Below are 20,833 nucleotides of genomic sequence, written 5' to 3'. Positions count from 1 at the left end.
GCGCGGGGGCACGGGGAGGTGAGGTGGGTTGTTTTGGTCTGAAGAGATTTTGGTAGTAGTCAGTTGGAATGATTTAGGTGATAATTTAGGATTTGATTGCAAAAGAAAACAGTGATGAAAAGAACGTGGGAAAAGAAAATAACGTAAAAAAGAGGTGCAACACGAGGACTTCCCAGGAGGTCACCCATCCTAGTACTACTCTCGCCCAAGCACGCTTAACTGCGGAGTTCTGATGGGATCCGGTGCATTAGTGCTGGTATGATCGCACCTGTGAAGTATTGCACGATCAATGTACATATGGGTTTCGCATTGGGCCTAAGTTTGAACACTTGGCGCGGCGCGGGGGCACGGGGAGGTGAGGTGGGTTGTTTTGGTCTGAAGAGATTTTGGTAGTAGTCAGTTGGAATGATTTAGGTGATAATTTAGGATTTGATTGCAAAAGAAAACAGTGATGAAAAGAACGTGGGAAAAGAAAATAACGTAAAAAAGAGGTGCAACACGAGGACTTCCCAGGAGGTCACCCATCCTAGTACTACTCTCGCCCAAGCACGCTTAACTGCGGAGTTCTGATGGGATCCGGTGCATTAGTGCTGGTATGATCGCACCTGTGAAGTATTGCACGATCAATGTACATATGGGTTTCGCATTGGGCCTAAGTTTGAACACTTGGCGCGGCGCGGGGGCACGGGGAGGTGAGGTGGGTTGTTTTGGTCTGAAGAGATTTTGGTAGTAGTCAGTTGGAATGATTTAGGTGATAATTTAGGATTTGATTGCAAAAGAAAACAGTGATGAAAAGAACGTGGGAAAAGAAAATAACGTAAAAAAGAGGTGCAACACGAGGACTTCCCAGGAGGTCACCCATCCTAGTACTACTCTCGCCCAAGCACGCTTAACTGCGGAGTTCTGATGGGATCCGGTGCATTAGTGCTGGTATGATCGCACCTGTGAAGTATTGCACGATCAATGTACATATGGGTTTCGCATTGGGCCTAAGTTTGAACACTTGGCGCGGCGCGGGGGCACGGGGAGGTGAGGTGGGTTGTTTTGGTCTGAAGAGATTTTGGTAGTAGTCAGTTGGAATGATTTAGGTGATAATTTAGGATTTGATTGCAAAAGAAAACAGTGATGAAAAGAACGTGGGAAAAGAAAATAACGTAAAAAAGAGGTGCAACACGAGGACTTCCCAGGAGGTCACCCATCCTAGTACTACTCTCGCCCAAGCACGCTTAACTGCGGAGTTCTGATGGGATCCGGTGCATTAGTGCTGGTATGATCGCACCTGTGAAGTATTGCACGATCAATGTACATATGGGTTTCGCATTGGGCCTAAGTTTGAACACTTGGCGCGGCGCGGGGGCACGGGGACGTGAGGTGGGTTGTTTTGGTCTGAAGAGATTTTGGTAGTAGTCAGTTGGAATGATTTAGGTGATAATTTAGGATTTGATTGCAAAAGAAAACAGTGATGAAAAGAACGTGGGAAAAGAAAATAACGTAAAAAAGAGGTGCAACACGAGGACTTCCCAGGAGGTCACCCATCCTAGTACTACTCTCGCCCAAGCACGCTTAACTGCGGAGTTCTGATGGGATCCGGTGCATTAGTGCTGGTATGATCGCACCTGTGAAGTATTGCACGATCAATGTACATATGGGTTTCGCATTGGGCCTAAGTTTGAACACTTGGCGCGGCGCGGGGGCACGGGGACGTGAGGTGGGTTGTTTTGGTCTGAAGAGATTTTGGTAGTAGTCAGTTGGAATGATTTAGGTGATAATTTAGGATTTGATTGCAAAAGAAAACAGTGATGAAAAGAACGTGGGAAAAGAAAATAACGTAAAAAAGAGGTGCAACACGAGGACTTCCCAGGAGGTCACCCATCCTAGTACTACTCTCGCCCAAGCACGCTTAACTGCGGAGTTCTGATGGGATCCGGTGCATTAGTGCTGGTATGATCGCACCTGTGAAGTATTGCACGATCAATGTACATATGGGTTTCGCATTGGGCCTAAGTTTGAACACTTGGCGCGGCGCGGGGGCACGGGGACGTGAGGTGGGTTGTTTTGGTCTGAAGAGATTTTGGTAGTAGTCAGTTGGAATGATTTAGGTGATAATTTAGGATTTGACTGCAAAAGAAAACAGTGATGAAAAGAACGTGGGAAAAGAAAATAACGTAAAAAAGAGGTGCAACACGAGGACTTCCCAGGAGGTCACCCATCCTAGTACTACTCTCGCCCAAGCACGCTTAACTGCGGAGTTCTGATGGGATCCGGTGCATTAGTGCTGGTATGATCGCACCTGTGAAGTATTGCACGATCAATGTACATATGGGTTTCGCATTGGGCCTAAGTTTGAACACTTGGCGCGGCGCGGGGGCACGGGGAGGTGAGGTGGGTTGTTTTGGTCTGAAGAGATTTTGGTAGTAGTCAGTTGGAATGATTTAGGTGATAATTTAGGATTTGATTGCAAAAGAAAACAGTGATGAAAAGAACGTGGGAAAAGAAAATAACGTAAAAAAGAGGTGCAACACGAGGACTTCCCAGGAGGTCACCCATCCTAGTACTACTCTCGCCCAAGCACGCTTAACTGCGGAGTTCTGATGGGATCCGGTGCATTAGTGCTGGTATGATCGCACCTGTGAAGTATTGCACGATCAATGTACATATGGGTTTCGCATTGGGCCTAAGTTTGAACACTTGGCGCGGCGCGGGGGCACGGGGAGGTGAGGTGGGTTGTTTTGGTCTGAAGAGATTTTGGTAGTAGTCAGTTGGAATGATTTAGGTGATAATTTAGGATTTGATTGCAAAAGAAAACAGTGATGAAAAGAACGTGGGAAAAGAAAATAACGTAAAAAAGAGGTGCAACACGAGGACTTCCCAGGAGGTCACCCATCCTAGTACTACTCTCGCCCAAGCACGCTTAACTGCGGAGTTCTGATGGGATCCGGTGCATTAGTGCTGGTATGATCGCACCTGTGAAGTATTGCACGATCAATGTACATATGGGTTTCGCATTGGGCCTAAGTTTGAACACTTGGCGCGGCGCGGGGGCACGGGGAGGTGAGGTGGGTTGTTTTGGTCTGAAGAGATTTTGGTAGTAGTCAGTTGGAATGATTTAGGTGATAATTTAGGATTTGATTGCAAAAGAAAACAGTGATGAAAAGAACGTGGGAAAAGAAAATAACGTAAAAAAGAGGTGCAACACGAGGACTTCCCAGGAGGTCACCCATCCTAGTACTACTCTCGCCCAAGCACGCTTAACTGCGGAGTTCTGATGGGATCCGGTGCATTAGTGCTGGTATGATCGCACCTGTGAAGTATTGCACGATCAATGTACATATGGGTTTCGCATTGGGCCTAAGTTTGAACACTTGGCGCGGCGCGGGGGCACGGGGAGGTGAGGTGGGTTGTTTTGGTCTGAAGAGATTTTGGTAGTAGTCAGTTGGAATGATTTAGGTGATAATTTAGGATTTGATTGCAAAAGAAAACAGTGATGAAAAGAACGTGGGAAAAGAAAATAACGTAAAAAAGAGGTGCAACACGAGGACTTCCCAGGAGGTCACCCATCCTAGTACTACTCTCGCCCAAGCACGCTTAACTGCGGAGTTCTGATGGGATCCGGTGCATTAGTGCTGGTATGATCGCACCTGTGAAGTATTGCACGATCAATGTACATATGGGTTTCGCATTGGGCCTAAGTTTGAACACTTGGCGCGGCGCGGGGGCACGGGGACGTGAGGTGGGTTGTTTTGGTCTGAAGAGATTTTGGTAGTAGTCAGTTGGAATGATTTAGGTGATAATTTAGGATTTGATTGCAAAAGAAAACAGTGATGAAAAGAACGTGGGAAAAGAAAATAACGTAAAAAAGAGGTGCAACACGAGGACTTCCCAGGAGGTCACCCATCCTAGTACTACTCTCGCCCAAGCACGCTTAACTGCGGAGTTCTGATGGGATCCGGTGCATTAGTGCTGGTATGATCGCACCTGTGAAGTATTGCACGATCAATGTACATATGGGTTTCGCATTGGGCCTAAGTTTGAACACTTGGCGCGGCGCGGGGGCACGGGGAGGTGAGGTGGGTTGTTTTGGTCTGAAGAGATTTTGGTAGTAGTCAGTTGGAATGATTTAGGTGATAATTTAGGATTTGATTGCAAAAGAAAACAGTGATGAAAAGAACGTGGGAAAAGAAAATAACGTAAAAAAGAGGTGCAACACGAGGACTTCCCAGGAGGTCACCCATCCTAGTACTACTCTCGCCCAAGCACGCTTAACTGCGGAGTTCTGATGGGATCCGGTGCATTAGTGCTGGTATGATCGCACCTGTGAAGTATTGCACGATCAATGTACATATGGGTTTCGCATTGGGCCTAAGTTTGAACACTTGGCGCGGCGCGGGGGCACGGGGACGTGAGGTGGGTTGTTTTGGTCTGAAGAGATTTTGGTAGTAGTCAGTTGGAATGATTTAGGTGATAATTTAGGATTTGATTGCAAAAGAAAACAGTGATGAAAAGAACGTGGGAAAAGAAAATAACGTAAAAAAGAGGTGCAACACGAGGACTTCCCAGGAGGTCACCCATCCTAGTACTACTCTCGCCCAAGCACGCTTAACTGCGGAGTTCTGATGGGATCCGGTGCATTAGTGCTGGTATGATCGCACCTGTGAAGTATTGCACGATCAATGTACATATGGGTTTCGCATTGGGCCTAAGTTTGAACACTTGGCGCGGCGCGGGGGCACGGGGACGTGAGGTGGGTTGTTTTGGTCTGAAGAGATTTTGGTAGTAGTCAGTTGGAATGATTTAGGTGATAATTTAGGATTTGATTGCAAAAGAAAACAGTGATGAAAAGAACGTGGGAAAAGAAAATAACGTAAAAAAGAGGTGCAACACGAGGACTTCCCAGGAGGTCACCCATCCTAGTACTACTCTCGCCCAAGCACGCTTAACTGCGGAGTTCTGATGGGATCCGGTGCATTAGTGCTGGTATGATCGCACCTGTGAAGTATTGCACGATCAATGTACATATGGGTTTCGCATTGGGCCTAAGTTTGAACACTTGGCGCGGCGCGGGGGCACGGGGAGGTGAGGTGGGTTGTTTTGGTCTGAAGAGATTTTGGTAGTAGTCAGTTGGAATGATTTAGGTGATAATTTAGGATTTGATTGCAAAAGAAAACAGTGATGAAAAGAACGTGGGAAAAGAAAATAACGTAAAAAAGAGGTGCAACACGAGGACTTCCCAGGAGGTCACCCATCCTAGTACTACTCTCGCCCAAGCACGCTTAACTGCGGAGTTCTGATGGGATCCGGTGCATTAGTGCTGGTATGATCGCACCTGTGAAGTATTGCACGATCAATGTACATATGGGTTTCGCATTGGGCCTAAGTTTGAACACTTGGCGCGGCGCGGGGGCACGGGGACGTGAGGTGGGTTGTTTTGGTCTGAAGAGATTTTGGTAGTAGTCAGTTGGAATGATTTAGGTGATAATTTAGGATTTGATTGCAAAAGAAAACAGTGATGAAAAGAACGTGGGAAAAGAAAATAACGTAAAAAAGAGGTGCAACACGAGGACTTCCCAGGAGGTCACCCATCCTAGTACTACTCTCGCCCAAGCACGCTTAACTGCGGAGTTCTGATGGGATCCGGTGCATTAGTGCTGGTATGATCGCACCTGTGAAGTATTGCACGATCAATGTACATATGGGTTTCGCATTGGGCCTAAGTTTGAACACTTGGCGCGGCGCGGGGGCACGGGGAGGTGAGGTGGGTTGTTTTGGTCTGAAGAGATTTTGGTAGTAGTCAGTTGGAATGATTTAGGTGATAATTTAGGATTTGATTGCAAAAGAAAACAGTGATGAAAAGAACGTGGGAAAAGAAAATAACGTAAAAAAGAGGTGCAACACGAGGACTTCCCAGGATGTCACCCATCCTAGTACTACTCTCGCCCAAGCACGCTTAACTGCGGAGTTCTGATGGGATCCGGTGCATTAGTGCTGGTATGATCGCACCTGTGAAGTATTGCACGATCAATGTACATATGGGTTTCGCATTGGGCCTAAGTTTGAACACTTGGCGCGGCGCGGGGGCACGGGGACGTGAGGTGGGTTGTTTTGGTCTGAAGAGATTTTGGTAGTAGTCAGTTGGAATGATTTAGGTGATAATTTAGGATTTGATTGCAAAAGAAAACAGTGATGAAAAGAACGTAGGAAAAGAAAATAACGTAAAAAAGAGGTGCAACACGAGGACTTCCCAGGAGGTCACCCATCCTAGTACTACTCTCGCCCAAGCACGCTTAACTGCGGAGTTCTGATGGGATCCGGTGCATTAGTGCTGGTATGATCGCACCTGTGAAGTATTGCACGATCAATGTACATATGGGTTTCGCATTGGGCCTAAGTTTGAACACTTGGCGCGGCGCGGGGGCACGGGGACGTGAGGTGGGTTGTTTTGGTCTGAAGAGATTTTGGTAGTAGTCAGTTGGAATGATTTAGGTGATAATTTAGGATTTGATTGCAAAAGAAAACAGTGATGAAAAGAACGTGGGAAAAGAAAATAACGTAAAAAAGAGGTGCAACACGAGGACTTCCCAGGAGGTCACCCATCCTAGTACTACTCTCGCCCAAGCACGCTTAACTGCGGAGTTCTGATGGGATCCGGTGCATTAGTGCTGGTATGATCGCACCTGTGAAGTATTGCACGATCAATGTACATATGGGTTTCGCATTGGGCCTAAGTTTGAACACTTGGCGCGGCGCGGGGGCACGGGGAGGTGAGGTGGGTTGTTTTGGTCTGAAGAGATTTTGGTAGTAGTCAGTTGGAATGATTTAGGTGATAATTTAGGATTTGATTGCAAAAGAAAACAGTGATGAAAAGAACGTGGGAAAAGAAAATAACGTAAAAAAGAGGTGCAACACGAGGACTTCCCAGGATGTCACCCATCCTAGTACTACTCTCGCCCAAGCACGCTTAACTGCGGAGTTCTGATGGGATCCGGTGCATTAGTGCTGGTATGATCGCACCTGTGAAGTATTGCACGATCAATGTACATATGGGTTTCGCATTGGGCCTAAGTTTGAACACTTGGCGCGGCGCGGGGGCACGGGGACGTGAGGTGGGTTGTTTTGGTCTGAAGAGATTTTGGTAGTAGTCAGTTGGAATGATTTAGGTGATAATTTAGGATTTGATTGCAAAAGAAAACAGTGATGAAAAGAACGTAGGAAAAGAAAATAACGTAAAAAAGAGGTGCAACACGAGGACTTCCCAGGAGGTCACCCATCCTAGTACTACTCTCGCCCAAGCACGCTTAACTGCGGAGTTCTGATGGGATCCGGTGCATTAGTGCTGGTATGATCGCACCTGTGAAGTATTGCACGATCAATGTACATATGGGTTTCGCATTGGGCCTAAGTTTGAACACTTGGCGCGGCGCGGGGGCACGGGGACGTGAGGTGGGTTGTTTTGGTCTGAAGAGATTTTGGTAGTAGTCAGTTGGAATGATTTAGGTGATAATTTAGGATTTGATTGCAAAAGAAAACAGTGATGAAAAGAACGTGGGAAAAGAAAATAACGTAAAAAAGAGGTGCAACACGAGGACTTCCCAGGAGGTCACCCATCCTAGTACTACTCTCGCCCAAGCACGCTTAACTGAGGAGTTCTGATGGGATCCGGTGCATTAGTGCTGGTATGATCGCACCTGTGAAGTATTGCACGATCAATGTACATATGGGTTTCGCATTGGGCCTAAGTTTGAACACTTGGCGCGGCGCGGGGGCACGGGGACGTGAGGTGGGTTTTTTTGGTCTGAAGAGATTTTGGTAGTAGTCAGTTGGAATGATTTAGGTGATAATTTAGGATTTGATTGCAAAAGAAAACAGTGATGAAAAGAACGTGGGAAAAGAAAATAACGTAAAAAAGAGGTGCAACACGAGGACTTCCCAGGAGGTCACCCATCCTAGTACTACTCTCGCCCAAGCACGCTTAACTGCGGAGTTCTGATGGGATCCGGTGCATTAGTGCTGGTATGATCGCACCTGTGAAGTATTGCACGATCAATGTACATATGGGTTTCGCATTGGGCCTAAGTTTGAACACTTGGCGCGGCGCGGGGGCACGGGGACGTGAGGTGGGTTGTTTTGGTCTGAAGAGATTTTGGTAGTAGTCAGTTGGAATGATTTAGGTGATAATTTAGGATTTGATTGCAAAAGAAAACAGTGATGAAAAGAACGTGGGAAAAGAAAATAACGTAAAAAAGAGGTGCAACACGAGGACTTCCCAGGAGGTCACCCATCCTAGTACTACTCTCGCCCAAGCACGCTTAACTGCGGAGTTCTGATGGGATCCGGTGCATTAGTGCTGGTATGATCGCACCTGTGAAGTATTGCACGATCAATGTACATATGGGTTTCGCATTGGGCCTAAGTTTGAACACTTGGCGCGGCGCGGGGGCACGGGGACGTGAGGTGGGTTGTTTTGGTCTGAAGAGATTTTGGTAGTAGTCAGTTGGAATGATTTAGGTGATAATTTAGGATTTGATTGCAAAAGAAAACAGTGATGAAAAGAACGTGGGAAAAGAAAATAACGTAAAAAAGAAGTGCAACACGAGGACATCCCAGGAGGTCACCCATCCTAGTACTACTCTCGCCCAAGCACGCTTAACTGCGGAGTTCTGATGGGATCCGGTGCATTAGTGCTGGTATGATCGCACCTGTGAAGTATTGCACGATCAATGTACATATGGGTTTCGCATTGGGCCTAAGTTTGAACACTTGGCGCGGCGCGGGGGCACGGGGAGGTGAGGTGGGTTGTTTTGGTCTGAAGAGATTTTGGTAGTAGTCAGTTGGAATGATTTAGGTGATAATTTAGGATTTGATTGCAAAAGAAAACAGTGATGAAAAGAACGTAGGAAAAGAAAATAACGTAAAAAAGAGGTGCAACACGAGGACTTCCCAGGAGGTCACCCATCCTAGTACTACTCTCGCCCAAGCACGCTTAACTGCGGAGTTCTGATGGGATCCGGTGCATTAGTGCTGGTATGATCGCACCTGTGAAGTATTGCACGATCAATGTACATATGGGTTTCGCATTGGGCCTAAGTTTGAACACTTGGCGCGGCGCGGGGGCACGGGGACGTGAGGTGGGTTGTTTTGGTCTGAAGAGATTTTGGTAGTAGTCAGTTGGAATGATTTAGGTGATAATTTAGGATTTGATTGCAAAAGAAAACAGTGATGAAAAGAACGTGGGAAAAGAAAATAACGTAAAAAAGAGGTGCAACACGAGGACTTCCCAGGAGGTCACCCATCCTAGTACTACTCTCGCCCAAGCACGCTTAACTGCGGAGTTCTGATGGGATCCGGTGCATTAGTGCTGGTATGATCGCACCTGTGAAGTATTGCACGATCAATGTACATATGGGTTTCGCATTGGGCCTAAGTTTGAACACTTGGCGCGGCGCGGGGGCACGGGGAGGTGAGGTGGGTTGTTTTGGTCTGAAGAGATTTTGGTAGTAGTCAGTTGGAATGATTTAGGTGATAATTTAGGATTTGATTGCAAAAGAAAACAGTGATGAAAAGAACGTGGGAAAAGAAAATAACGTAAAAAAGAGGTGCAACACGAGGACTTCCCAGGAGGTCACCCATCCTAGTACTACTCTCGCCCAAGCACGCTTAACTGCGGAGTTCTGATGGGATCCGGTGCATTAGTGCTGGTATGATCGCACCTGTGAAGTATTGCACGATCAATGTACATATGGGTTTCGCATTGGGCCTAAGTTTGAACACTTGGCGCGGCGCGGGGGCACGGGGACGTGAGGTGGGTTGTTTTGGTCTGAAGAGATTTTGGTAGTAGTCAGTTGGAATGATTTAGGTGATAATTTAGGATTTGATTGCAAAAGAAAACAGTGATGAAAAGAACGTGGGAAAAGAAAATAACGTAAAAAAGAGGTGCAACACGAGGACTTCCCAGGAGGTCACCCATCCTAGTACTACTCTCGCCCAAGCACGCTTAACTGCGGAGTTCTGATGGGATCCGGTGCATTAGTGCTGGTATGATCGCACCTGTGAAGTATTGCACGATCAATGTACATATGGGTTTCGCATTGGGCCTAAGTTTGAACACTTGGCGCGGCGCGGGGGCACGGGGAGGTGAGGTGGGTTGTTTTGGTCTGAAGAGATTTTGGTAGTAGTCAGTTGGAATGATTTAGGTGATAATTTAGGATTTGATTGCAAAAGAAAACAGTGATGAAAAGAACGTGGGAAAAGAAAATAACGTAAAAAAGAGGTGCAACACGAGGACTTCCCAGGAGGTCACCCATCCTAGTACTACTCTCGCCCAAGCACGCTTAACTGCGGAGTTCTGATGGGATCCGGTGCATTAGTGCTGGTATGATCGCACCTGTGAAGTATTGCACGATCAATGTACATATGGGTTTCGCATTGGGCCTAAGTTTGAACACTTGGCGCGGCGCGGGGGCACGGGGAGGTGAGGTGGGTTGTTTTGGTCTGAAGAGATTTTGGTAGTAGTCAGTTGGAATGATTTAGGTGATAATTTAGGATTTGATTGCAAAAGAAAACAGTGATGAAAAGAACGTGGGAAAAGAAAATAACGTAAAAAAGAGGTGCAACACGAGGACTTCCCAGGAGGTCACCCATCCTAGTACTACTCTCGCCCAAGCACGCTTAACTGCGGAGTTCTGATGGGATCCGGTGCATTAGTGCTGGTATGATCGCACCTGTGAAGTATTGCACGATCAATGTACATATGGGTTTCGCATTGGGCCTAAGTTTGAACACTTGGCGCGGCGCGGGGGCACGGGGACGTGAGGTGGGTTGTTTTGGTCTGAAGAGATTTTGGTAGTAGTCAGTTGGAATGATTTAGGTGATAATTTAGGATTTGATTGCAAAAGAAAACAGTGATGAAAAGAACGTGGGAAAAGAAAATAACGTAAAAAAGAGGTGCAACACGAGGACTTCCCAAGAGGTCACCCATCCTAGTACTACTCTCGCCCAAGCACGCTTAACTGCGGAGTTCTGATGGGATCCGGTGCATTAGTGCTGGTATGATCGCACCTGTGAAGTATTGCACGATCAATGTACATATGGGTTTCGCATTGGGCCTAAGTTTGAACACTTGGCGCGGCGCGGGGGCACGGGGAGGTGAGGTGGGTTGTTTTGGTCTGAAGAGATTTTGGTAGTAGTCAGTTGGAATGATTTAGGTGATAATTTAGGATTTGATTGCAAAAGAAAACAGTGATGAAAAGAACGTGGGAAAAGAAAATAACGTAAAAAAGAGGTGCAACACGAGGACTTCCCAGGAGGTCACCCATCCTAGTACTACTCTCGCCCAAGCACGCTTAACTGCGGAGTTCTGATGGGATCCGGTGCATTAGTGCTGGTATGATCGCACCTGTGAAGTATTGCACGATCAATGTACATATGGGTTTCGCATTGGGCCTAAGTTTGAACACTTGGCGCGGCGCGGGGGCACGGGGACGTGAGGTGGGTTGTTTTGGTCTGAAGAGATTTTGGTAGTAGTCAGTTGGAATGATTTAGGTGATAATTTAGGATTTGATTGCAAAAGAAAACAGTGATGAAAAGAACGTGGGAAAAGAAAATAACGTAAAAAAGAGGTGCAACACGAGGACTTCCCAGGAGGTCACCCATCCTAGTACTACTCTCGCCCAAGCACGCTTAACTGCGGAGTTCTGATGGGATCCGGTGCATTAGTGCTGGTATGATCGCACCTGTGAAGTATTGCACGATCAATGTACATATGGGTTTCGCATTGGGCCTAAGTTTGAACACTTGGCGCGGCGCGGGGGCACGGGGAGGTGAGGTGGGTTGTTTTGGTCTGAAGAGATTTTGGTAGTAGTCAGTTGGAATGATTTAGGTGATAATTTAGGATTTGATTGCAAAAGAAAACAGTGATGAAAAGAACGTGGGAAAAGAAAATAACGTAAAAAAGAGGTGCAACACGAGGACTTCCCAGGAGGTCACCCATCCTAGTACTACTCTCGCCCAAGCACGCTTAACTGCGGAGTTCTGATGGGATCCGGTGCATTAGTGCTGGTATGATCGCACCTGTGAAGTATTGCACGATCAATGTACATATGGGTTTCGCATTGGGCCTAAGTTTGAACACTTGGCGCGGCGCGGGGGCACGGGGAGGTGAGGTGGGTTGTTTTGGTCTGAAGAGATTTTGGTAGTAGTCAGTTGGAATGATTTAGGTGATAATTTAGGATTTGATTGCAAAAGAAAACAGTGATGAAAAGAACGTGGGAAAAGAAAATAACGTAAAAAAGAGGTGCAACACAAGGACTTCCCAGGAGGTCACCCATCCTAGTACTACTCTCGCCCAAGCACGCTTAACTGCGGAGTTCTGATGGGATCCGGTGCATTAGTGCTGGTATGATCGCACCTGTGAAGTATTGCACGATCAATGTACATATGGGTTTCGCATTGGGCCTAAGTTTGAACACTTGGCGCGGCGCGGGGGCACGGGGAGGTGAGGTGGGTTGTTTTGGTCTGAAGAGATTTTGGTAGTAGTCAGTTGGAATGATTTAGGTGATAATTTAGGATTTGATTGCAAAAGAAAACAGTGATGAAAAGAACGTGGGAAAAGAAAATAACGTAAAAAAGAGGTGCAACACGAGGACTTCCCAGGAGGTCACCCATCCTAGTACTACTCTCGCCCAAGCACGCTTAACTGCGGAGTTCTGATGGGATCCGGTGCATTAGTGCTGGTATGATCGCACCTGTGAAGTATTGCACGATCAATGTACATATGGGTTTCGCATTGGGCCTAAGTTTGAACACTTGGCGCGGCGCGGGGGCACGGGGACGTGAGGTGGGTTGTTTTGGTCTGAAGAGATTTTGGTAGTAGTCAGTTGGAATGATTTAGGTGATAATTTAGGATTTGATTGCAAAAGAAAACAGTGATGAAAAGAACGTGGGAAAAGAAAATAACGTAAAAAAGAGGTGCAACACGAGGACTTCCCAGGAGGTCACCCATCCTAGTACTACTCTCGCCCAAGCACGCTTAACTGCGGAGTTCTGATGGGATCCGGTGCATTAGTGCTGGTATGATCGCACCTGTGAAGTATTGCACGATCAATGTACATATGGGTTTCGCATTGGGCCTAAGTTTGAACACTTGGCGCGGCGCGGGGGCACGGGGAGGTGAGGTGGGTTGTTTTGGTCTGAAGAGATTTTGGTAGTAGTCAGTTGGAATGATTTAGGTGATAATTTAGGATTTGATTGCAAAAGAAAACAGTGATGAAAAGAACGTGGGAAAAGAAAATAACGTAAAAAAGAGGTGCAACACGAGGACTTCCCAGGATGTCACCCATCCTAGTACTACTCTCGCCCAAGCACGCTTAACTGCGGAGTTCTGATGGGATCCGGTGCATTAGTGCTGGTATGATCGCACCTGTGAAGTATTGCACGATCAATGTACATATGGGTTTCGCATTGGGCCTAAGTTTGAACACTTGGCGCGGCGCGGGGGCACGGGGACGTGAGGTGGGTTGTTTTGGTCTGAAGAGATTTTGGTAGTAGTCAGTTGGAATGATTTAGGTGATAATTTAGGATTTGATTGCAAAAGAAAACAGTGATGAAAAGAACGTGGGAAAAGAAAATAACGTAAAAAAGAGGTGCAACACGAGGACATCCCAGGAGGTCACCCATCCTAGTACTACTCTCGCCCAAGCACGCTTAACTGCGGAGTTCTGATGGGATCCGGTGCATTAGTGCTGGTATGATCGCACCTGTGAAGTATTGCACGATCAATGTACATATGGGTTTCGCATTGGGCCTAAGTTTGAACACTTGGCGCGGCGCGGGGGCACGGGGACGTGAGGTGGGTTGTTTTGGTCTGAAGAGATTTTGGTAGTAGTCAGTTGGAATGATTTAGGTGATAATTTAGGATTTGATTGCAAAAGAAAACAGTGATGAAAAGAACGTAGGAAAAGAAAATAACGTAAAAAAGAGGTGCAACACGAGGACTTCCCAGGAGGTCACCCATCCTAGTACTACTCTCGCCCAAGCACGCTTAACTGCGGAGTTCTGATGGGATCCGGTGCATTAGTGCTGGTATGATCGCACCTGTGAAGTATTGCACGATCAATGTACATATGGGTTTCGCATTGGGCCTAAGTTTGAACACTTGGCGCGGCGCGGGGGCACGGGGAGGTGAGGTGGGTTGTTTTGGTCTGAAGAGATTTTGGTAGTAGTCAGTTGGAATGATTTAGGTGATAATTTAGGATTTGATTGCAAAAGAAAACAGTGATGAAAAGAACGTGGGAAAAGAAAATAACGTAAAAAAGAGGTGCAACACGAGGACTTCCCAGGAGGTCACCCATCCTAGTACTACTCTCGCCCAAGCACGCTTAACTGCGGAGTTCTGATGGGATCCGGTGCATTAGTGCTGGTATGATCGCACCTGTGAAGTATTGCACGATCAATGTACATATGGGTTTCGCATTGGGCCTAAGTTTGAACACTTGGCGCGGCGCGGGGGCACGGGGAGGTGAGGTGGGTTGTTTTGGTCTGAAGAGATTTTGGTAGTAGTCAGTTGGAATGATTTAGGTGATAATTTAGGATTTGATTGCAAAAGAAAACAGTGATGAAAAGAACGTGGGAAAAGAAAATAACGTAAAAAAGAGGTGCAACACGAGGACTTCCCAGGAGGTCACCCATCCTAGTACTACTCTCGCCCAAGCACGCTTAACTGCGGAGTTCTGATGGGATCCGGTGCATTAGTGCTGGTATGATCGCACCTGTGAAGTATTGCACGATCAATGTACATATGGGTTTCGCATTGGGCCTAAGTTTGAACACTTGGCGCGGCGCGGGGGCACGGGGAGGTGAGGTGGGTTGTTTTGGTCTGAAGAGATTTTGGTAGTAGTCAGTTGGAATGATTTAGGTGATAATTTAGGATTTGATTGCAAAAGAAAACAGTGATGAAAAGAACGTGGGAAAAGAAAATAACGTAAAAAAGAGGTGCAACACGAGGACTTCCCAGGAGGTCACCCATCCTAGTACTACTCTCGCCCAAGCACGCTTAACTGCGGAGTTCTGATGGGATCCGGTGCATTAGTGCTGGTATGATCGCACCTGTGAAGTATTGCACGATCAATGTACATATGGGTTTCGCATTGGGCCTAAGTTTGAACACTTGGCGCGGCGCGGGGGCACGGGGAGGTGAGGTGGGTTGTTTTGGTCTGAAGAGATTTTGGTAGTAGTCAGTTGGAATGATTTAGGTGATAATTTAGGATTTGATTGCAAAAGAAAACAGTGATGAAAAGAACGTGGGAAAAGAAAATAACGTAAAAAAGAGGTGCAACACGAGGACTTCCCAGGAGGTCACCCATCCTAGTACTACTCTCGCCCAAGCACGCTTAACTGCGGAGTTCTGATGGGATCCGGTGCATTAGTGCTGGTATGATCGCACCTGTGAAGTATTGCACGATCAATGTACATATGGGTTTCGCATTGGGCCTAAGTTTGAACACTTGGCGCGGCGCGGGGGCACGGGGACGTGAGGTGGGTTGTTTTGGTCTGAAGAGATTTTGGTAGTAGTCAGTTGGAATGATTTAGGTGATAATTTAGGATTTGATTGCAAAAGAAAACAGTGATGAAAAGAACGTGGGAAAAGAAAATAACGTAAAAAAGAGGTGCAACACGAGGACTTCCCAGGAGGTCACCCATCCTAGTACTACTCTCGCCCAAGCACGCTTAACTGCGGAGTTCTGATGGGATCCGGTGCATTAGTGCTGGTATGATCGCACCTGTGAAGTATTGCACGATCAATGTACATATGGGTTTCGCATTGGGCCTAAGTTTGAACACTTGGCGCGGCGCGGGGGCACGGGGAGGTGAGGTGGGTTGTTTTGGTCTGAAGAGATTTTGGTAGTAGTCAGTTGGAATGATTTAGGTGATAATTTAGGATTTGATTGCAAAAGAAAACAGTGATGAAAAGAACGTGGGAAAAGAAAATAACGTAAAAAAGAGGTGCAACACGAGGACTTCCCAGGAGGTCACCCATCCTAGTACTACTCTCGCCCAAGCACGCATAACTGCGGAGTTCTGATGGGATCCGGTGCATTAGTGCTGGTATGATCGCACCTGTGAAGTATTGCACGATCAATGTACATATGGGTTTCGCATTGGGCCTAAGTTTGAACACTTGGCGCGGCGCGGGGGCACGGGGACGTGAGGTGGGTTGTTTTGGTCTGAAGAGATTTTGGTAGTAGTCAGTTGGAATGATTTAGGTGATAATTTAGGATTTGATTGCAAAAGAAAACAGTGATGAAAAGAACGTGGGAAAAGAAAATAACGTAAAAAAGAGGTGCAACACGAGGACTTCCCAGGAGGTCACCCATCCTAGTACTACTCTCGCCCAAGCACGCTTAACTGCGGAGTTCTGATGGGATCCGGTGCATTAGTGCTGGTATGATCGCACCTGTGAAGTATTGCACGATCAATGTACATATGGGTTTCGCATTGGGCCTAAGTTTGAACACTTGGCGCGGCGCGGGGGCACGGGGAGGTGAGGTGGGTTGTTTTGGTCTGAAGAGATTTTGGTAGTAGTCAGTTGGAATGATTTAGGTGATAATTTAGGATTTGATTGCAAAAGAAAACAGTGATGAAAAGAACGTGGGAAAAGAAAATAACGTAAAAAAGAGGTGCAACACGAGGACTTCCCAGGAGGTCACCCATCCTAGTACTACTCTCGCCCAAGCACGCTTAACTGCGGAGTTCTGATGGGATCCGGTGCATTAGTGCTGGTATGATCGCACCTGTGAAGTATTGCACGATCAATGTACATATGGGTTTCGCATTGGGCCTAAGTTTGAACACTTGGCGCGGCGCGGGGGCACGGGGACGTGAGGTGGGTTGTTTTGGTCTGAAGAGATTTTGGTAGTAGTCAGTTGGAATGATTTAGGTGATAATTTAGGATTTGATTGCAAAAGAAAACAGTGATGAAAAGAACGTGGGAAAAGAAAATAACGTAAAAAAGAGGTGCAACACGAGGACTTCCCAGGAGGTCACCCATCCTAGTACTACTCTCGCCCAAGCACGCTTAACTGCGGAGTTCTGATGGGATCCGGTGCATTAGTGCTGGTATGATCGCACCTGTGAAGTATTGCACGATCAATGTACATATGGGTTTCGCATTGGGCCTAAGTTTGAACACTTGGCGCGGCGCGGGGGCACGGGGAGGTGAGGTGGGTTGTTTTGGTCTGAAGAGATTTTGGTAGTAGTCAGTTGGAATGATTTAGGTGATAATTTAGGATTTGATTGCAAAAGAAAACAGTGATGAAAAGAACGTGGGAAAAGAAAATAACGTAAAAAAGAGGTGCAACACGAGGACTTCCCAGGAGGTCACCCATCCTAGTACTACTCTCGCCCAAGCACGCTTAACTGCGGAGTTCTGATGGGATCCGGTGCATTAGTGCTGGTATGATCGCACCTGTGAAGTATTGCACGATCAATGTACATATGGGTTTCGCATTGGGCCTAAGTTTGAACACTTGGCGCGGCGCGGGGGCACGGGGACGTGAGGTGGGTTGTTTTGGTCTGAAGAGATTTTGGTAGTAGTCAGTTGGAATGATTTAGGTGATAATTTAGGATTTGATTGCAAAAGAAAACAGTGATGAAAAGAACGTGGGAAAAGAAAATAACGTAAAAAAGAGGTGCAACACGAGGACTTCCCAGGAGGTCACCCATCCTAGTACTACTCTCGCCCAAGCACGCTTAACTGCGGAGTTCTGATGGGATCCGGTGCATTAGTGCTGGTATGATCGCACCTGTGAAGTATTGCACGATCAATGTACATATGGGTTTCGCATTGGGCCTAAGTTTGAACACTTGGCGCGGCGCGGGGGCACGGGGAGGTGAGGTGGGTTGTTTTGGTCTGAAGAGATTTTGGTAGTAGTCAGTTGGAATGATTTAGGTGATAATTTAGGATTTGATTGCAAAAGAAAACAGTGATGAAAAGAACGTGGGAAAAGAAAATAACGTAAAAAAGAGGTGCAACACGAGGACTTCCCAGGATGTCACCCATCCTAGTACTACTCTCGCCCAAGCACGCTTAACTGCGGAGTTCTGATGGGATCCGGTGCATTAGTGCTGGTATGATCGCACCTGTGAAGTATTGCACGATCAATGTACATATGGGTTTCGCATTGGGCCTAAGTTTGAACACTTGGCGCGGCGCGGGGGCACGGGGACGTGAGGTGGGTTGTTTTGGTCTGAAGAGATTTTGGTAGTAGTCAGTTGGAATGATTTAGGTGATAATTTAGGATTTGATTGCAAAAGAAAACAGTGATGAAAAGAACGTGGGAAAAGAAAATAACGTAAAAAAGAGGTGCAACACGAGGACATCCCAGGAGGTCACCCATCCTAGTACTACTCTCGCCCAAGCACGCTTAACTGCGGAGTTCTGATGGGATCCGGTGCATTAGTGCTGGTATGATCGCACCTGTGAAGTATTGCACGATCAATGTACATATGGGTTTCGCATTGGGCCTAAGTTTGAACACTTGGCGCGGCGCGGGGGCACGGGGACGTGAGGTGGGTTGTTTTGGTCTGAAGAGATTTTGGTAGTAGTCAGTTGGAATGATTTAGGTGATAATTTAGGATTTGATTGCAAAAGAAAACAGTGATGAAAAGAACGTAGGAAAAGAAAATAACGTAAAAAAGAGGTGCAACACGAGGACTTCCCAGGAGGTCACCCATCCTAGTACTACTCTCGCCCAAGCACGCTTAACTGCGGAGTTCTGATGGGATCCGGTGCATTAGTGCTGGTATGATCGCACCTGTGAAGTATTGCACGATCAATGTACATATGGGTTTCGCATTGGGCCTAAGTTTGAACACTTGGCGCGGCGCGGGGGCACGGGGACGTGAGGTGGGTTGTTTTGGTCTGAAGAGATTTTGGTAGTAGTCAGTTGGAATGATTTAGGTGATAATTTAGGATTTGATTGCAAAAGAAAACAGTGATGAAAAGAACGTGGGAAAAGAAAATAACGTAAAAAAGAGGTGCAACACGAGGACTTCCCAGGAGGTCACCCATCCTAGTACTACTCTCGCCCAAGCACGCTTAACTGCGGAGTTCTGATGGGATCCGGTGCATTAGTGCTGGTATGATCGCACCTGTGAAGTATTGCACGATCAATGTACATATGGGTTTCGCATTGGGCCTAAGTTTGAACACTTGGCGCGGCGCGGGGGCACGGGGAGGTGAGGTGGGTTGTTTTGGTCTGAAGAGATTTTGGTAGTAGTCAGTTGGAATGATTTAGGTGATAATTTAGGATTTGATTGCAAAAGAAAACAGTGATGAAAAGAACGTGGGAAAAGAAAATAACGTAAAAAAGAGGTGCAACACGAGGACTTCCCAGGAGGTCACCCATCCTAGTACTACTCTCGCCCAAGCACGCTTAACTGCGGAGTTCTGATGGGATCCGGTGCATTAGTGCTGGTATGATCGCACCTGTGAAGTATTGCACGATCAATGTACATATGGGTTTCGCATTGGGCCTAAGTTTGAACACTTGGCGCGGCGCGGGGGCACGGGGACGTGAGGTGGGTTGTTTTGGTCTGAAGAGATTTTGGTAGTAGTCAGTTGGAATGATTTAGGTGATAATTTAGGATTTGATTGCAAAAGAAAACAGTGATGAAAAGAACGTGGGAAAAGAAAATAACGTAAAAAAGAGGTGCAACACGAGGACTTCCCAGGAGGTCACCCATCCTAGTACTACTCTCGCCCAAGCACGCTTAACTGCGGAGTTCTGATGGGATCCGGTGCATTAGTGCTGGTATGATCGCACCTGTGAAGTATTGCACGATCAATGTACATATGGGTTTCGCATTGGGCCTAAGTTTGAACACTTGGCGCGGCGCGGGGGCACGGGGAGGTGAGGTGGGTTGTTTTGGTCTGAAGAGATTTTGGTAGTAGTCAGTTGGAATGATTTAGGTGATAATTTAGGATTTGATTGCAAAAGAAAACAGTGATGAAAAGAACGTGGGAAAAGAAAATAACGTAAAAAAGAGGTGCAACACGAGGACTTCCCAGGAGGTCACCCATCCTAGTACTACTCTCGCCCAAGCACGCTTAACTGCGGAGTTCTGATGGGATCCGGTGCATTAGTGCTGGTATGATCGCACCTGTGAAGTATTGCACGATCAATGTACATATGGGTTTCGCATTGGGCCTAAGTTTGAACACTTGGCGCGGCGCGGGGGCACGGGGACGTGAGGTGGGTTGTTTTGGTCTGAAGAGATTTTGGTAGTAGTCAGTTGGAATGATTTAGGTGATAATTTAGGATTTGATTGCAAAAGAAAACAGTGATGAAAAGAACGTGGGAAAAGAAAATAACGTAAAAAAGAGGTGCAACACGAGGACTTCCCAGGAGGTCACCCATCCTAGTACTACTCTCGCCCAAGCACGCTTAACTGCGGAGTTCTGATGGGATCCGGTGCATTAGTGCTGGTATGATCGCACCTGTGAAGTATTGCACGATCAATGTACATATGGGTTTCGCATTGGGCCTAAGTTTGAACACTTGGCGCGGCGCGGGGGCACGGGGACGTGAGGTGGGTTGTTTTGGTCTGAAGAGATTTTGGTAGTAGTCAGTTGGAATGATTTAGGTGATAATTTAGGATTTGATTGCAAAAGAAAACAGTGATGAAAAGAACGTGGGAAAAGAAAATAACGTAAAAAAGAGGTGCAACACGAGGACTTCCCAGGAGGTCACCCATCCTAGTACTACTCTCGCCCAAGCACGCTTAACTGCGGAGTTCTGATGGGATCCGGTGCATTAGTGCTGGTATGATCGCACCTGTGAAG

The 20,833-nt window shown here is 46.8% G+C and overlaps 62 non-coding genes across 62 annotated transcripts; all 62 read right to left on the bottom strand.

Moving 5' to 3' along the window:
- Positions 1-151: 151 nt before the first annotated feature.
- On the bottom strand, positions 152-270 carry LOC146879751 (5S ribosomal RNA). The gene has a single exon (XR_014988378.1). It is a non-coding gene; the product is annotated as a 5S ribosomal RNA (ribosomal RNA).
- Positions 271-488: 218 nt separating this feature from the next.
- On the bottom strand, positions 489-607 carry LOC146879750 (5S ribosomal RNA). Its single transcript, XR_014988377.1, has one exon. It is a non-coding gene; the product is annotated as a 5S ribosomal RNA (ribosomal RNA).
- Positions 608-825: 218 nt separating this feature from the next.
- On the bottom strand, positions 826-944 carry LOC146879749 (5S ribosomal RNA). The gene has a single exon (XR_014988375.1). It is a non-coding gene; the product is annotated as a 5S ribosomal RNA (ribosomal RNA).
- A 218-nt stretch (positions 945-1,162) lies between these two features.
- Positions 1,163-1,281, bottom strand: LOC146879748 (5S ribosomal RNA). The gene has a single exon (XR_014988374.1). It is a non-coding gene; the product is annotated as a 5S ribosomal RNA (ribosomal RNA).
- Positions 1,282-1,499: 218 nt separating this feature from the next.
- LOC146879747 (5S ribosomal RNA) lies at positions 1,500-1,618 on the bottom strand. Its single transcript, XR_014988373.1, has one exon. It is a non-coding gene; the product is annotated as a 5S ribosomal RNA (ribosomal RNA).
- A 218-nt stretch (positions 1,619-1,836) lies between these two features.
- Positions 1,837-1,955, bottom strand: LOC146879746 (5S ribosomal RNA). Its single transcript, XR_014988372.1, has one exon. It is a non-coding gene; the product is annotated as a 5S ribosomal RNA (ribosomal RNA).
- A 218-nt stretch (positions 1,956-2,173) lies between these two features.
- On the bottom strand, positions 2,174-2,292 carry LOC146879745 (5S ribosomal RNA). The gene has a single exon (XR_014988371.1). It is a non-coding gene; the product is annotated as a 5S ribosomal RNA (ribosomal RNA).
- Positions 2,293-2,510: 218 nt separating this feature from the next.
- On the bottom strand, positions 2,511-2,629 carry LOC146879744 (5S ribosomal RNA). Its single transcript, XR_014988369.1, has one exon. It is a non-coding gene; the product is annotated as a 5S ribosomal RNA (ribosomal RNA).
- A 218-nt stretch (positions 2,630-2,847) lies between these two features.
- On the bottom strand, positions 2,848-2,966 carry LOC146879743 (5S ribosomal RNA). The gene has a single exon (XR_014988368.1). It is a non-coding gene; the product is annotated as a 5S ribosomal RNA (ribosomal RNA).
- Positions 2,967-3,184: 218 nt separating this feature from the next.
- On the bottom strand, positions 3,185-3,303 carry LOC146879742 (5S ribosomal RNA). The gene has a single exon (XR_014988367.1). It is a non-coding gene; the product is annotated as a 5S ribosomal RNA (ribosomal RNA).
- Positions 3,304-3,521: 218 nt separating this feature from the next.
- LOC146879741 (5S ribosomal RNA) lies at positions 3,522-3,640 on the bottom strand. Its single transcript, XR_014988366.1, has one exon. It is a non-coding gene; the product is annotated as a 5S ribosomal RNA (ribosomal RNA).
- A 218-nt stretch (positions 3,641-3,858) lies between these two features.
- LOC146879740 (5S ribosomal RNA) lies at positions 3,859-3,977 on the bottom strand. The gene has a single exon (XR_014988365.1). It is a non-coding gene; the product is annotated as a 5S ribosomal RNA (ribosomal RNA).
- A 218-nt stretch (positions 3,978-4,195) lies between these two features.
- On the bottom strand, positions 4,196-4,314 carry LOC146879739 (5S ribosomal RNA). Its single transcript, XR_014988363.1, has one exon. It is a non-coding gene; the product is annotated as a 5S ribosomal RNA (ribosomal RNA).
- Positions 4,315-4,532: 218 nt separating this feature from the next.
- On the bottom strand, positions 4,533-4,651 carry LOC146879738 (5S ribosomal RNA). The gene has a single exon (XR_014988362.1). It is a non-coding gene; the product is annotated as a 5S ribosomal RNA (ribosomal RNA).
- Positions 4,652-4,869: 218 nt separating this feature from the next.
- Positions 4,870-4,988, bottom strand: LOC146879737 (5S ribosomal RNA). Its single transcript, XR_014988361.1, has one exon. It is a non-coding gene; the product is annotated as a 5S ribosomal RNA (ribosomal RNA).
- A 218-nt stretch (positions 4,989-5,206) lies between these two features.
- LOC146879736 (5S ribosomal RNA) lies at positions 5,207-5,325 on the bottom strand. Its single transcript, XR_014988360.1, has one exon. It is a non-coding gene; the product is annotated as a 5S ribosomal RNA (ribosomal RNA).
- A 218-nt stretch (positions 5,326-5,543) lies between these two features.
- Positions 5,544-5,662, bottom strand: LOC146879735 (5S ribosomal RNA). The gene has a single exon (XR_014988359.1). It is a non-coding gene; the product is annotated as a 5S ribosomal RNA (ribosomal RNA).
- Positions 5,663-5,880: 218 nt separating this feature from the next.
- On the bottom strand, positions 5,881-5,999 carry LOC146879734 (5S ribosomal RNA). The gene has a single exon (XR_014988617.1). It is a non-coding gene; the product is annotated as a 5S ribosomal RNA (ribosomal RNA).
- Positions 6,000-6,217: 218 nt separating this feature from the next.
- LOC146879733 (5S ribosomal RNA) lies at positions 6,218-6,336 on the bottom strand. The gene has a single exon (XR_014988358.1). It is a non-coding gene; the product is annotated as a 5S ribosomal RNA (ribosomal RNA).
- Positions 6,337-6,554: 218 nt separating this feature from the next.
- Positions 6,555-6,673, bottom strand: LOC146879732 (5S ribosomal RNA). Its single transcript, XR_014988357.1, has one exon. It is a non-coding gene; the product is annotated as a 5S ribosomal RNA (ribosomal RNA).
- Positions 6,674-6,891: 218 nt separating this feature from the next.
- LOC146879731 (5S ribosomal RNA) lies at positions 6,892-7,010 on the bottom strand. The gene has a single exon (XR_014988616.1). It is a non-coding gene; the product is annotated as a 5S ribosomal RNA (ribosomal RNA).
- Positions 7,011-7,228: 218 nt separating this feature from the next.
- Positions 7,229-7,347, bottom strand: LOC146879730 (5S ribosomal RNA). The gene has a single exon (XR_014988356.1). It is a non-coding gene; the product is annotated as a 5S ribosomal RNA (ribosomal RNA).
- Positions 7,348-7,565: 218 nt separating this feature from the next.
- On the bottom strand, positions 7,566-7,684 carry LOC146879729 (5S ribosomal RNA). Its single transcript, XR_014988592.1, has one exon. It is a non-coding gene; the product is annotated as a 5S ribosomal RNA (ribosomal RNA).
- Positions 7,685-7,902: 218 nt separating this feature from the next.
- Positions 7,903-8,021, bottom strand: LOC146879728 (5S ribosomal RNA). The gene has a single exon (XR_014988355.1). It is a non-coding gene; the product is annotated as a 5S ribosomal RNA (ribosomal RNA).
- A 218-nt stretch (positions 8,022-8,239) lies between these two features.
- Positions 8,240-8,358, bottom strand: LOC146879727 (5S ribosomal RNA). The gene has a single exon (XR_014988354.1). It is a non-coding gene; the product is annotated as a 5S ribosomal RNA (ribosomal RNA).
- Positions 8,359-8,576: 218 nt separating this feature from the next.
- On the bottom strand, positions 8,577-8,695 carry LOC146879726 (5S ribosomal RNA). The gene has a single exon (XR_014988595.1). It is a non-coding gene; the product is annotated as a 5S ribosomal RNA (ribosomal RNA).
- A 218-nt stretch (positions 8,696-8,913) lies between these two features.
- On the bottom strand, positions 8,914-9,032 carry LOC146879725 (5S ribosomal RNA). The gene has a single exon (XR_014988352.1). It is a non-coding gene; the product is annotated as a 5S ribosomal RNA (ribosomal RNA).
- Positions 9,033-9,250: 218 nt separating this feature from the next.
- Positions 9,251-9,369, bottom strand: LOC146879724 (5S ribosomal RNA). Its single transcript, XR_014988351.1, has one exon. It is a non-coding gene; the product is annotated as a 5S ribosomal RNA (ribosomal RNA).
- A 218-nt stretch (positions 9,370-9,587) lies between these two features.
- On the bottom strand, positions 9,588-9,706 carry LOC146879723 (5S ribosomal RNA). Its single transcript, XR_014988350.1, has one exon. It is a non-coding gene; the product is annotated as a 5S ribosomal RNA (ribosomal RNA).
- Positions 9,707-9,924: 218 nt separating this feature from the next.
- Positions 9,925-10,043, bottom strand: LOC146879722 (5S ribosomal RNA). The gene has a single exon (XR_014988349.1). It is a non-coding gene; the product is annotated as a 5S ribosomal RNA (ribosomal RNA).
- A 218-nt stretch (positions 10,044-10,261) lies between these two features.
- Positions 10,262-10,380, bottom strand: LOC146879721 (5S ribosomal RNA). Its single transcript, XR_014988348.1, has one exon. It is a non-coding gene; the product is annotated as a 5S ribosomal RNA (ribosomal RNA).
- A 218-nt stretch (positions 10,381-10,598) lies between these two features.
- LOC146879720 (5S ribosomal RNA) lies at positions 10,599-10,717 on the bottom strand. Its single transcript, XR_014988347.1, has one exon. It is a non-coding gene; the product is annotated as a 5S ribosomal RNA (ribosomal RNA).
- A 218-nt stretch (positions 10,718-10,935) lies between these two features.
- LOC146879719 (5S ribosomal RNA) lies at positions 10,936-11,054 on the bottom strand. The gene has a single exon (XR_014988390.1). It is a non-coding gene; the product is annotated as a 5S ribosomal RNA (ribosomal RNA).
- Positions 11,055-11,272: 218 nt separating this feature from the next.
- LOC146879718 (5S ribosomal RNA) lies at positions 11,273-11,391 on the bottom strand. The gene has a single exon (XR_014988346.1). It is a non-coding gene; the product is annotated as a 5S ribosomal RNA (ribosomal RNA).
- Positions 11,392-11,609: 218 nt separating this feature from the next.
- Positions 11,610-11,728, bottom strand: LOC146879717 (5S ribosomal RNA). Its single transcript, XR_014988345.1, has one exon. It is a non-coding gene; the product is annotated as a 5S ribosomal RNA (ribosomal RNA).
- A 218-nt stretch (positions 11,729-11,946) lies between these two features.
- On the bottom strand, positions 11,947-12,065 carry LOC146879716 (5S ribosomal RNA). The gene has a single exon (XR_014988344.1). It is a non-coding gene; the product is annotated as a 5S ribosomal RNA (ribosomal RNA).
- A 218-nt stretch (positions 12,066-12,283) lies between these two features.
- Positions 12,284-12,402, bottom strand: LOC146879715 (5S ribosomal RNA). Its single transcript, XR_014988416.1, has one exon. It is a non-coding gene; the product is annotated as a 5S ribosomal RNA (ribosomal RNA).
- A 218-nt stretch (positions 12,403-12,620) lies between these two features.
- On the bottom strand, positions 12,621-12,739 carry LOC146879714 (5S ribosomal RNA). Its single transcript, XR_014988343.1, has one exon. It is a non-coding gene; the product is annotated as a 5S ribosomal RNA (ribosomal RNA).
- Positions 12,740-12,957: 218 nt separating this feature from the next.
- LOC146879713 (5S ribosomal RNA) lies at positions 12,958-13,076 on the bottom strand. Its single transcript, XR_014988341.1, has one exon. It is a non-coding gene; the product is annotated as a 5S ribosomal RNA (ribosomal RNA).
- Positions 13,077-13,294: 218 nt separating this feature from the next.
- LOC146879712 (5S ribosomal RNA) lies at positions 13,295-13,413 on the bottom strand. Its single transcript, XR_014988614.1, has one exon. It is a non-coding gene; the product is annotated as a 5S ribosomal RNA (ribosomal RNA).
- A 218-nt stretch (positions 13,414-13,631) lies between these two features.
- On the bottom strand, positions 13,632-13,750 carry LOC146879711 (5S ribosomal RNA). The gene has a single exon (XR_014988570.1). It is a non-coding gene; the product is annotated as a 5S ribosomal RNA (ribosomal RNA).
- Positions 13,751-13,968: 218 nt separating this feature from the next.
- LOC146879710 (5S ribosomal RNA) lies at positions 13,969-14,087 on the bottom strand. Its single transcript, XR_014988340.1, has one exon. It is a non-coding gene; the product is annotated as a 5S ribosomal RNA (ribosomal RNA).
- Positions 14,088-14,305: 218 nt separating this feature from the next.
- LOC146879709 (5S ribosomal RNA) lies at positions 14,306-14,424 on the bottom strand. The gene has a single exon (XR_014988339.1). It is a non-coding gene; the product is annotated as a 5S ribosomal RNA (ribosomal RNA).
- A 218-nt stretch (positions 14,425-14,642) lies between these two features.
- On the bottom strand, positions 14,643-14,761 carry LOC146879708 (5S ribosomal RNA). Its single transcript, XR_014988338.1, has one exon. It is a non-coding gene; the product is annotated as a 5S ribosomal RNA (ribosomal RNA).
- A 218-nt stretch (positions 14,762-14,979) lies between these two features.
- On the bottom strand, positions 14,980-15,098 carry LOC146879707 (5S ribosomal RNA). Its single transcript, XR_014988337.1, has one exon. It is a non-coding gene; the product is annotated as a 5S ribosomal RNA (ribosomal RNA).
- A 218-nt stretch (positions 15,099-15,316) lies between these two features.
- Positions 15,317-15,435, bottom strand: LOC146879706 (5S ribosomal RNA). The gene has a single exon (XR_014988336.1). It is a non-coding gene; the product is annotated as a 5S ribosomal RNA (ribosomal RNA).
- A 218-nt stretch (positions 15,436-15,653) lies between these two features.
- Positions 15,654-15,772, bottom strand: LOC146879705 (5S ribosomal RNA). The gene has a single exon (XR_014988335.1). It is a non-coding gene; the product is annotated as a 5S ribosomal RNA (ribosomal RNA).
- Positions 15,773-15,990: 218 nt separating this feature from the next.
- On the bottom strand, positions 15,991-16,109 carry LOC146879704 (5S ribosomal RNA). Its single transcript, XR_014988578.1, has one exon. It is a non-coding gene; the product is annotated as a 5S ribosomal RNA (ribosomal RNA).
- Positions 16,110-16,327: 218 nt separating this feature from the next.
- On the bottom strand, positions 16,328-16,446 carry LOC146879703 (5S ribosomal RNA). Its single transcript, XR_014988334.1, has one exon. It is a non-coding gene; the product is annotated as a 5S ribosomal RNA (ribosomal RNA).
- Positions 16,447-16,664: 218 nt separating this feature from the next.
- Positions 16,665-16,783, bottom strand: LOC146879702 (5S ribosomal RNA). Its single transcript, XR_014988333.1, has one exon. It is a non-coding gene; the product is annotated as a 5S ribosomal RNA (ribosomal RNA).
- A 218-nt stretch (positions 16,784-17,001) lies between these two features.
- On the bottom strand, positions 17,002-17,120 carry LOC146879701 (5S ribosomal RNA). The gene has a single exon (XR_014988332.1). It is a non-coding gene; the product is annotated as a 5S ribosomal RNA (ribosomal RNA).
- A 218-nt stretch (positions 17,121-17,338) lies between these two features.
- LOC146879700 (5S ribosomal RNA) lies at positions 17,339-17,457 on the bottom strand. The gene has a single exon (XR_014988330.1). It is a non-coding gene; the product is annotated as a 5S ribosomal RNA (ribosomal RNA).
- A 218-nt stretch (positions 17,458-17,675) lies between these two features.
- On the bottom strand, positions 17,676-17,794 carry LOC146879699 (5S ribosomal RNA). Its single transcript, XR_014988329.1, has one exon. It is a non-coding gene; the product is annotated as a 5S ribosomal RNA (ribosomal RNA).
- A 218-nt stretch (positions 17,795-18,012) lies between these two features.
- On the bottom strand, positions 18,013-18,131 carry LOC146879698 (5S ribosomal RNA). The gene has a single exon (XR_014988613.1). It is a non-coding gene; the product is annotated as a 5S ribosomal RNA (ribosomal RNA).
- Positions 18,132-18,349: 218 nt separating this feature from the next.
- Positions 18,350-18,468, bottom strand: LOC146879697 (5S ribosomal RNA). Its single transcript, XR_014988569.1, has one exon. It is a non-coding gene; the product is annotated as a 5S ribosomal RNA (ribosomal RNA).
- Positions 18,469-18,686: 218 nt separating this feature from the next.
- Positions 18,687-18,805, bottom strand: LOC146879696 (5S ribosomal RNA). The gene has a single exon (XR_014988328.1). It is a non-coding gene; the product is annotated as a 5S ribosomal RNA (ribosomal RNA).
- A 218-nt stretch (positions 18,806-19,023) lies between these two features.
- LOC146879695 (5S ribosomal RNA) lies at positions 19,024-19,142 on the bottom strand. Its single transcript, XR_014988327.1, has one exon. It is a non-coding gene; the product is annotated as a 5S ribosomal RNA (ribosomal RNA).
- Positions 19,143-19,360: 218 nt separating this feature from the next.
- On the bottom strand, positions 19,361-19,479 carry LOC146879694 (5S ribosomal RNA). The gene has a single exon (XR_014988326.1). It is a non-coding gene; the product is annotated as a 5S ribosomal RNA (ribosomal RNA).
- A 218-nt stretch (positions 19,480-19,697) lies between these two features.
- LOC146879693 (5S ribosomal RNA) lies at positions 19,698-19,816 on the bottom strand. The gene has a single exon (XR_014988325.1). It is a non-coding gene; the product is annotated as a 5S ribosomal RNA (ribosomal RNA).
- A 218-nt stretch (positions 19,817-20,034) lies between these two features.
- On the bottom strand, positions 20,035-20,153 carry LOC146879692 (5S ribosomal RNA). The gene has a single exon (XR_014988324.1). It is a non-coding gene; the product is annotated as a 5S ribosomal RNA (ribosomal RNA).
- A 218-nt stretch (positions 20,154-20,371) lies between these two features.
- Positions 20,372-20,490, bottom strand: LOC146879691 (5S ribosomal RNA). Its single transcript, XR_014988323.1, has one exon. It is a non-coding gene; the product is annotated as a 5S ribosomal RNA (ribosomal RNA).
- Positions 20,491-20,708: 218 nt separating this feature from the next.
- Positions 20,709-20,827, bottom strand: LOC146879690 (5S ribosomal RNA). The gene has a single exon (XR_014988322.1). It is a non-coding gene; the product is annotated as a 5S ribosomal RNA (ribosomal RNA).
- Positions 20,828-20,833: the final 6 nt, after the last annotated feature.

This window comes from Vigna unguiculata, unplaced genomic scaffold (genome assembly GCF_037176805.1).
Source record: "Vigna unguiculata cultivar grain cowpea cultivar isolate G323 ecotype 2 unplaced genomic scaffold, ASM3717680v1 ptg000026l_ERROPOS8025000, whole genome shotgun sequence".
Classification (NCBI taxonomy): domain Eukaryota; kingdom Viridiplantae; phylum Streptophyta; class Magnoliopsida; order Fabales; family Fabaceae; genus Vigna; species Vigna unguiculata.
This window is presented reverse-complemented; position numbering and strand designations above follow the sequence as displayed.